This window comes from Myzus persicae, unplaced genomic scaffold, assembly GCF_001856785.1.
Source record: "Myzus persicae strain clone G006 unplaced genomic scaffold, MPER_G0061.0, whole genome shotgun sequence".
In the NCBI taxonomy this organism is placed as follows: Eukaryota; Metazoa; Arthropoda; class Insecta; order Hemiptera; family Aphididae; genus Myzus; species Myzus persicae.
In genome coordinates, this window is record NW_019101991.1 from 1157543 (window position 1) to 1165771 (window position 8229).

At 27.8% G+C, this 8229-nt stretch overlaps 1 pseudogene; it reads right to left on the reverse strand.

The window, feature by feature from the left end:
* Positions 1-4643: 4643 nt before the first annotated feature.
* On the reverse strand, positions 4644-7180 carry LOC111030943 (annotated as a pseudogene).
* Between the last annotated feature and the right edge of the window lie 1049 nt (positions 7181-8229).

Genomic DNA, 8229 nt, shown 5'->3' on the forward strand with positions numbered 1-8229 from the left:
ACTGAGGCTGGTTGGTTTTACTGACAACATTGCGCTTGTCATCTCAGCTCCAAATGCAGACCTCATAGATTACATTGGCAATTCAGCTCTGGAATTTTAATCGCAAAAACAATATCTATTACTCGTTGTTAGTTATAATTTCAAAAAATATTCTGACCGACCCCAGAAAATATACTATTACACAGTCATAAATTTAGTTGAATTATTTATATTTAAAAAATGTTAAAATTATTAATATTGAGTCATTATGTTTTTATTTATTGTAAATAGTTTTTATAACTAATTATTTGTATGTTTAGTTGCAGGAAATATTTCAATTTTCAAGATATTTATTTTTTTGAACTTTTCGATTAAAGTATTTCAAAAAGTAAAATATTCGGAAACTAATACATAACATGAAACAAATTTTAGTAAATATAGTTTTCTATCATTTGTGTATTAACCAATTTTTCAAAACATTTTTGTTCTTAGTTATTTTTATGAATATTTAAAAAGCATTCATAATATTGAAAATTATCTATGTTTGTAACTTAAGAGCTTTTGAGGCACATGTTAAAATTAAAGAATTTGCATGAAACATTTTTTGTTTGGTTTTTTTTTGTAATTGAACATAGAAGAGAGTGATAATCTGAAAAAAATCACAAATGAAAAATAAGAATAACCATACTACATATGATGGAATATGTTTTAGTCATAGAAGTACATAAATGTAAAAAATATGTTGATTGTAAATTTGACAAGAATAATAAGTGATTGAACAATAAGCATAAGTAAAATTAATATATTATATCAATACAGTTCTGGATCAAAATATTCTTCATAGGGGTGTGTAGCAATTTTTTACTAGGTATGCCATGAAGACATTTTGCCTCTTTCTCTTAAATAGTCCTGAATAAACCTTGCACAATTAGGTATATAAATAATTGTTCTTTAATGATACACGTCCTCTTCGATGATATTCAAATTAAATTACCGTAAAAACAAACATTATTATTTATTATACCTCGTTGGACAATATTATGCTTATTATTGAAATTTACTATGGACGGCTTAAATTATAAATATCTATCTATTTCTAAATAATTTATTATCATCAATATAATATGCACATTCCTTGTCAGCAGAATATTAGGAGAATAAGTAACTATGGACTTGCGTGTCTATAATATTTATGAGAAAATCTTAAAGGACTACGAAACAAAAAAATGATTTGGACTTAATTATAGATAGTTAATTTGGTACTTTAACTAATGTTTGTACTACAATTCTCATATAGTATAAACCTATTTAGCCCGGGTGACGTCACCAGATCACACAGCAAGGCGGCGGTCAATACTATTATACAGGAATCAAAGTTAGGTTATTTATTTATAATTTTTGTTGTATTCAAATCTATTATAAGTCACTTCGTAGTCACAGCAAAGGACATACGTATAAAAGTTCTCTAATCGGATAGTTATGTTTTCATGTTCATGAACGACGATTAATCGCATTTTACGATTTACATGTCTTTGTAAAGTGTACACTAGGTACCGTATTTTCAACTTTTATACTTTCATCGATGTGATCTTGTTTTACGAGGTTATATACTGTTTTATAAATTCTAACATTATAATCTATTTTATTAGATATAAATCTTGATATAGTTATTTTATATGATCACACAGTACTTTTAAATACAATACTAGGTAAATCATAGCTTGATAATGTTAATAAAACAATTCCAAAATGTACATATTAATTTGCAAACGTAAATGCAAGCTGGTTGTGGTAATACTTTTGTAAAGTTTTAGCATTTTCATAAACATAAGATGGTCTCAAATTAGTAATATTAAAAAAAATCAAGACCTTCCATACTTGTTCAGAAGCAGTTATTTTATGAAGTCCATCCATAATTACCAAAAATGATTTTATTTTAAAAGTTGGATAACTGTCAGTGTCATCTCAACTTGTTTCGTCACTTGAATAGGTTTATTAATTATCATTTTCTCTTCCACTGAATTCTATCTTCATATTCTGAGTTTATTGATTTGAAGCCTTTCTTTTTTCATGTATGTCAGAAATATCTCTCATACTAGACGCACACAGTATTAATGTTTTGTACAAAGAAACAACAGTTCCCATTGTTCTCAAATCAAAATATTCTTCTGATTGTAATTGTTTACTAGTCAAATGGAACCTATCCATAAAATGAGTTCATAGTGTAGAAATAAAAGCGGTTTCTAAGTTATTTGATTTTAAAAGTAATCTTTTGGCTTCACACCGTACACTACGTATTTCATCGCTGTCTTTATTAATATCAGTATAACTTCGCTCCAATCTTTGTAGAAACTCACATATGCTTCGTTTTTGACTGTCATTCTTGTGTCGGAAAGTTTTTTCAATGATACATTTTTAGATTTCCTCAATTGATATATTGGTTTTTCCGACCGACGAGTTAAAAATTTCTTTTTGTTTTTCATTTAACGGAAAGCAGAGGAGGTTCTATGTGATCAATACTACTTTACTGCTGTCATCGTTAATTAATGTTTACATACACTTATACAGATACATACTATTATATTAAATACAATTATAGTTGCTTCACCTTACAATAAAAATTATAAAACTTGAATCGCGGTCCATAGTCACATGCATCTATTTGTCTCAGTCAATCGAAGCGGCTGCCACTAAAACCATCTTCCTCCAGCCTTAGCTATCTTTTCATCCTGAGTGAGAATGCCATCGTAAAAAACGTTCCAAAATATAGGCCTAAGGTCCATCCCCTACAAAACACCCCTTGTGACCGGTCTGTTGGCGCTATTCCCATCGGATGTCTTAATGGTAAAGGTACGTTTATCCATATACGACCTTACAATTTTTAGTAGAGAGTGAGAGACCACTCCACGTTGAAGAGCCTCATCAACGTGCTCCCATGGTTGAAGGAATTTTGGACTTCATATGCCACCAATACGCATAGTTCCTGTTTTTTTCGATGAGCCATAGTTGGCCTACTAATTTACATCGTGAACCTTATAAATGGCGTCCTCAGTGGAGCAACCCCTCTGAAAGCCAAACAGGTTGGTAATGAGTCCACCCGTCTTATCTATGTGCTTGTTAAGCCTTAGTAGGAGAGTAGGGAAGTCCTCTCCAATTATTTTCCGACGGTATTTAGCATGCAGAGGAGCCGACAGCTAGATTGACTAGTGACCGATTAATCTCAACCTACTCTCACTTCGTTCATTTCTGATTGCTGCAAGGATTTTATGTACGCCAGGCCCGCCTCCATGTGATCCTTACTATGCTCCACCGTGCAGACGAGTGAGGAGATGCAGTCTAAAATTTTATAATTTTTATCATTATGTCAATATTAAAAACTTTTTAAATAATTTGCCATCAATACCACTTTTTTGAATGAATCCCCTTTCAAGTGGGCAAATAATGGAGATTTTAATAGAGCTCTGTTAGTTTTGATAATTATATTCATAAATATTATAAATATAATATATTAGATATTATTCCTATTGATGTTGCAGAATGAGGAGTAAAACTCATAGAAGAGTATAACAATAAATTAACATATGATGAATCTCAAAAACAACATCTACTACATGTTGTTGAAAAAAAATGTTCTGAGCACTGAAAATCAACTCTCACACAGTCATAAATTTAGTTGTATTATTTGAATTTAAAAAATGTTAAAAATATAACTATTGAATGATTATGTTATTATTTATTTGTAAACTGTTTTTATAACTAATTATTTGTATGTTTAGTTACAGGAAATATTTCAATTTTCTAGATTATTTTTTTTTTAACCTTTCGATGAAAATATTTGAAAAAGTAAAATATTCGGTGTGTAGGTATTAACCAATTTTTTGTAACATTTATTTTCTAGTGCTAAGCTTAAGAATATAAAATAATAACTAAAAACTAAAATACCTAGAATGAAATATTAATAAAATATAATAATATTTTGTGTTATTGTGTTACTTCAATGATATCATTTATTATTATAGTAACTGAAAGTAAATTTTTGTTACTTAATGTTTTTTTAAAAATCTTTTTAAAAAGAAGGATACAGTGTCATTATTATATTTTTCCATCAATGGATGATTTTTCATCTGTATCAATGTGATTATTCCACTAATCAATAATACGAGAACCTGTAAACAAACATAAAATGAAAAACTTAATATCTGCGAGTAAGATATAGTACCCCTATAATGTTCTAGCAATGTAAATGTTCAATATCTTTACAGGAATGATTTTACCCAGTTTTTCTAACTCTGAAATTTCTGAACCTTTTAAAGATTTTAAATTTGAAACATACATTTAGCTTTAGCAGTTTAGAGCAAATTAAGTATGTATATATACCTTCATAGACCCAAGAACATTAAGTACCTAAATATAAAAACAATTGCTAAGACAAATGGACAAGTTTCCATTTAGCCATGGCCGTTTAGTAGGAGTGTGTTTTTAAGAAAAAAATATAGGTATTATATTAATAAATCAATCAATAAAAATATTTGTAAAAAAAATTAAAAATGGTATATCAAAAAATATATTCATGATAATATCAATATTTAAATGTTTAATGAAAAATTAAAATTTGTAACTTGACAGTAAATTATTTGTTTTCCGAGATCTAAGCTAATTGATACTACATAATTATAAAAATACCTTTGTATAATGCAATTAAAAATAGATCGTGAACATAACAATTTTATGGACCCCTGAATTAGATACAAAATGATCAAATAAACGAAAAAGAAATTTTATAATATAAATGGTTTACAAAAAACACCAGTAAACTCACTGTTGTTACGAGATTTAAATTGATATCGAAAAATCCAAATGCCGATATTTGGTCCGAATCACATACCAATATTTGACTCATAAACATTTTGATCTGTATTTTACAACATTGAAAATAACAAAATAAAAAAATCATATTTCAACTAGATTTATATTATAAAAAAAGATAGTATAAAGTATGATTACAAAATTAAAATGTATTTTACTTGTCGTTTTATGTCCAAATGTAAATTTGAAATTCGGTACAACCGGAGATATGATATCATCTCAATTCTCTGTAAAAATGTAAAGTTATGAAATATGATGCGTTGAATTGTTTGTTCAAATTATGATTATTGGAGTACATTTATTTTGACTCTATATGGTTTTTCTGTACATACAATTGTATGTAATTAGTAATTTTAAGGATAAATTATTTGATATGCACTTAAGGAAGTGGATTCACCACTTATGATCTAAGAGTTAAAACTTTTCTTAATATTAAAAATAAGGTTCCCAATTAAAATATGTATTTAAGTTATGAAAAAATAAAAACCTGGAAATAAATAAAGTTCACTTAAAGAAAATTTAACAATTTAAGAATACTAAATAACCTTACATGCTTTACTGTTGACAATGTTATAAATATAATATAATTAAAAGTTTAAAAGAGATTTTCATATCTTAAAAACTATCCACCTGCAGTAGAAATGCATACACATACATTAAGAATGATACAATATTCTAATTGTTTATATATTTGATGATAATTATTTAAGTTCAATTATTAATTAATTTTCTCAAATATCCAGTAGGATTTGCATTTATCTTTAAAAATAAGTATACTTTTTAGTATTGTGATTTATAAAGTAATACATTTTTTTAAATTGTTACAATATTATAATAGTTAAGTTTTAATGTAAATTTCATGCATTTTAGGTGTAAGATTAGTTTGTTTTTATTTTTTATTAATTTGATTTAATAAATCGGATATTTTTAAGATTAATAAAAGATTTGATTTACACACACAGAACCTTATTCACTAATGAATACCAATTAATATTTTTCTTTTTGTTATCGATTTGCAACAATTTGAAATCATCTATTTTATTATTTATATGATAACGTTTAATACCGGTGCTGTACGATTGAGAACGTTTTACATTTTTAGCAACACGATTGAGAACGATGTCGGCAGATCAAAGAAACAATATTTTGTACCTTAAAATCAAACGATTGAGAACGATATTTCTAGGGACGTTGCCATTTATCTTAACTTTTAGTAATCATGGGCTGGGATTTTGATGCAAAGGCATCTTTTTTTGGTGTTTTGAAACGTTCAAATTGTGTACATACTGGTAAATAAAAATATTAAATATATATAATATAAAAAATATTGTAAATTAATATTAATTTTTTTAATTTTTAATCTTAAGCTGACAAATATGTTGTATATAAATATAATTTTTTTTACTTTTAATCCTAAAAAAATGCCTTAAAATAAGTGATGAATGTATTGATTTTACAATGAAATGTGTGTGTTTTATTTTATCAAATTTAAAATTTAAATATGATTTTTTTGTTAACAATTTATTAAATGTTTAACTTTAATAGCTAAGGATTGAACATTTGGAACAAAATTCCATGTAAGTTTATTTTGTAACTAAAATATAGTGATTGATATCTTATATATATTGTATATAGTATATTGTATTTTTATTATTTTTATTTTTAATTAATGTGGCAACGTTGCATAAAAGTTAGCAGGTAAGAATGTTCTTAAACGTGTTATTAAAAAAAGTACGGCCGATAAGGACCGTTCTCAATCGTGTTCTACCCTTTAATACAAATCATTATCTGTATCCCGTTAATTTATTTGTTATCTGAGCTCGACATTGATCGATATATAAAAAAACATACTATGGTTAAGAATAACACCAGAGTGAGCATGCTGAGTAATCCTTTGAATTACCTTATCATTTATGAACGAAACAAAGACGATAATAGACATCAAAAACGTCACAATTTGTGTCTGGATAAGTAGCGGTAATAATAGATCAAACATTTCTACGGTCGAATGTATGCTAGTTAATAATTCAATGTTGACGATAAAATAAACACTGATCAGCAAAATTATGAAGCTGGTTGTGTAGAAACCCAAAAGTATTGGACCATAACCAAAATTAAACATTTTTAACAATTCACAGAGTTCGGAATGTAACAGCCGCGTGTTTTCCATCAAATCCACTATTTCTATGTGAGTCCATCGTCCGGAAACGGGGACTAAATCTTCAGGTAGACACTTCCAAAGATCGTTTAACTTCTGGAATCTGATATACATGTTTTGAAGAAAGAAACATGAAGATATCGTAATTATATAATCCATGGCGTATGGTACATTGAATATTGCATAGTTGCACAACATTAAAATGTTTTTATGCTGGAGGGGCCTGGAATACAAATGAAAAGCTTTAAATACGATGAAGTATACGAATAACAAAATAAAAATCGTATTCCAATGTTTTTTTGTCCACGAACGTTGTGGTGTTAACAAATTAGTTGAAAGTGATGTACATTTTCGATCAAACTCGATAATTCCATTTATAAATCTGCAAACAAAAATAATAAAAACTTATTAATGTTACCAATTACAACTACAATAATAATAACTACGTTTAATACGTTGCCCCAAAGGCATGAAATATAAATCACTGCTCTGTTTATTGAAAATATTTATCAAACTAAATGTATATATTTGCTATATTAAGCGTGTTAAATACTTAGTTCATTTAATATTATATTTTACGTATAAGATAACACCAAGATTAAACCAAACATCATTATACGATTGTGACTAGTCAAGTAAAGATTCGATTGAGAATTATACTTCAATATTGAAGTTGGGAGTGGATCCAGTAGAAATTTAAATCAAGTGTTTTTATGGGGTGTCTGTCTAGTGCTTTTCAAAGTAATCGATAAAAAGTAGACATGGTAAGTAGATATTGATGTTTTGACTGCTGTCATTCGACCTTGATGGACATTACATTAACCTACTTCTTTCATCGGTGAACAGCAGATTTTTGGGGATAAACTGCGAGCATTACACTTTAGACCAATTTCTATACGGCGTTGAGTAACATGTATATCTTAAATCGTGGTCTAGAGCAGCGGTTCCCAACCGGGGGTACGCGTACCCCAAGGGGTACTCGCGATGATCTCAAGGGGTACGCGAAAAAAATTGAGTAATGGCGGACAAATATTGAATTTGGTTAATTTAAAACTATTCGTTTCGGAAATATGCAATATACGTTATTACATATGAAAACTTGTGTCACACAAATAACAATTTTTTCTTATCTTATAGATGTGGATTACACAGTATAGAATACCAATACTACATAGAATACTATCTTATTATAGATTATATAATATTATATGATAGATTGCGGTGTT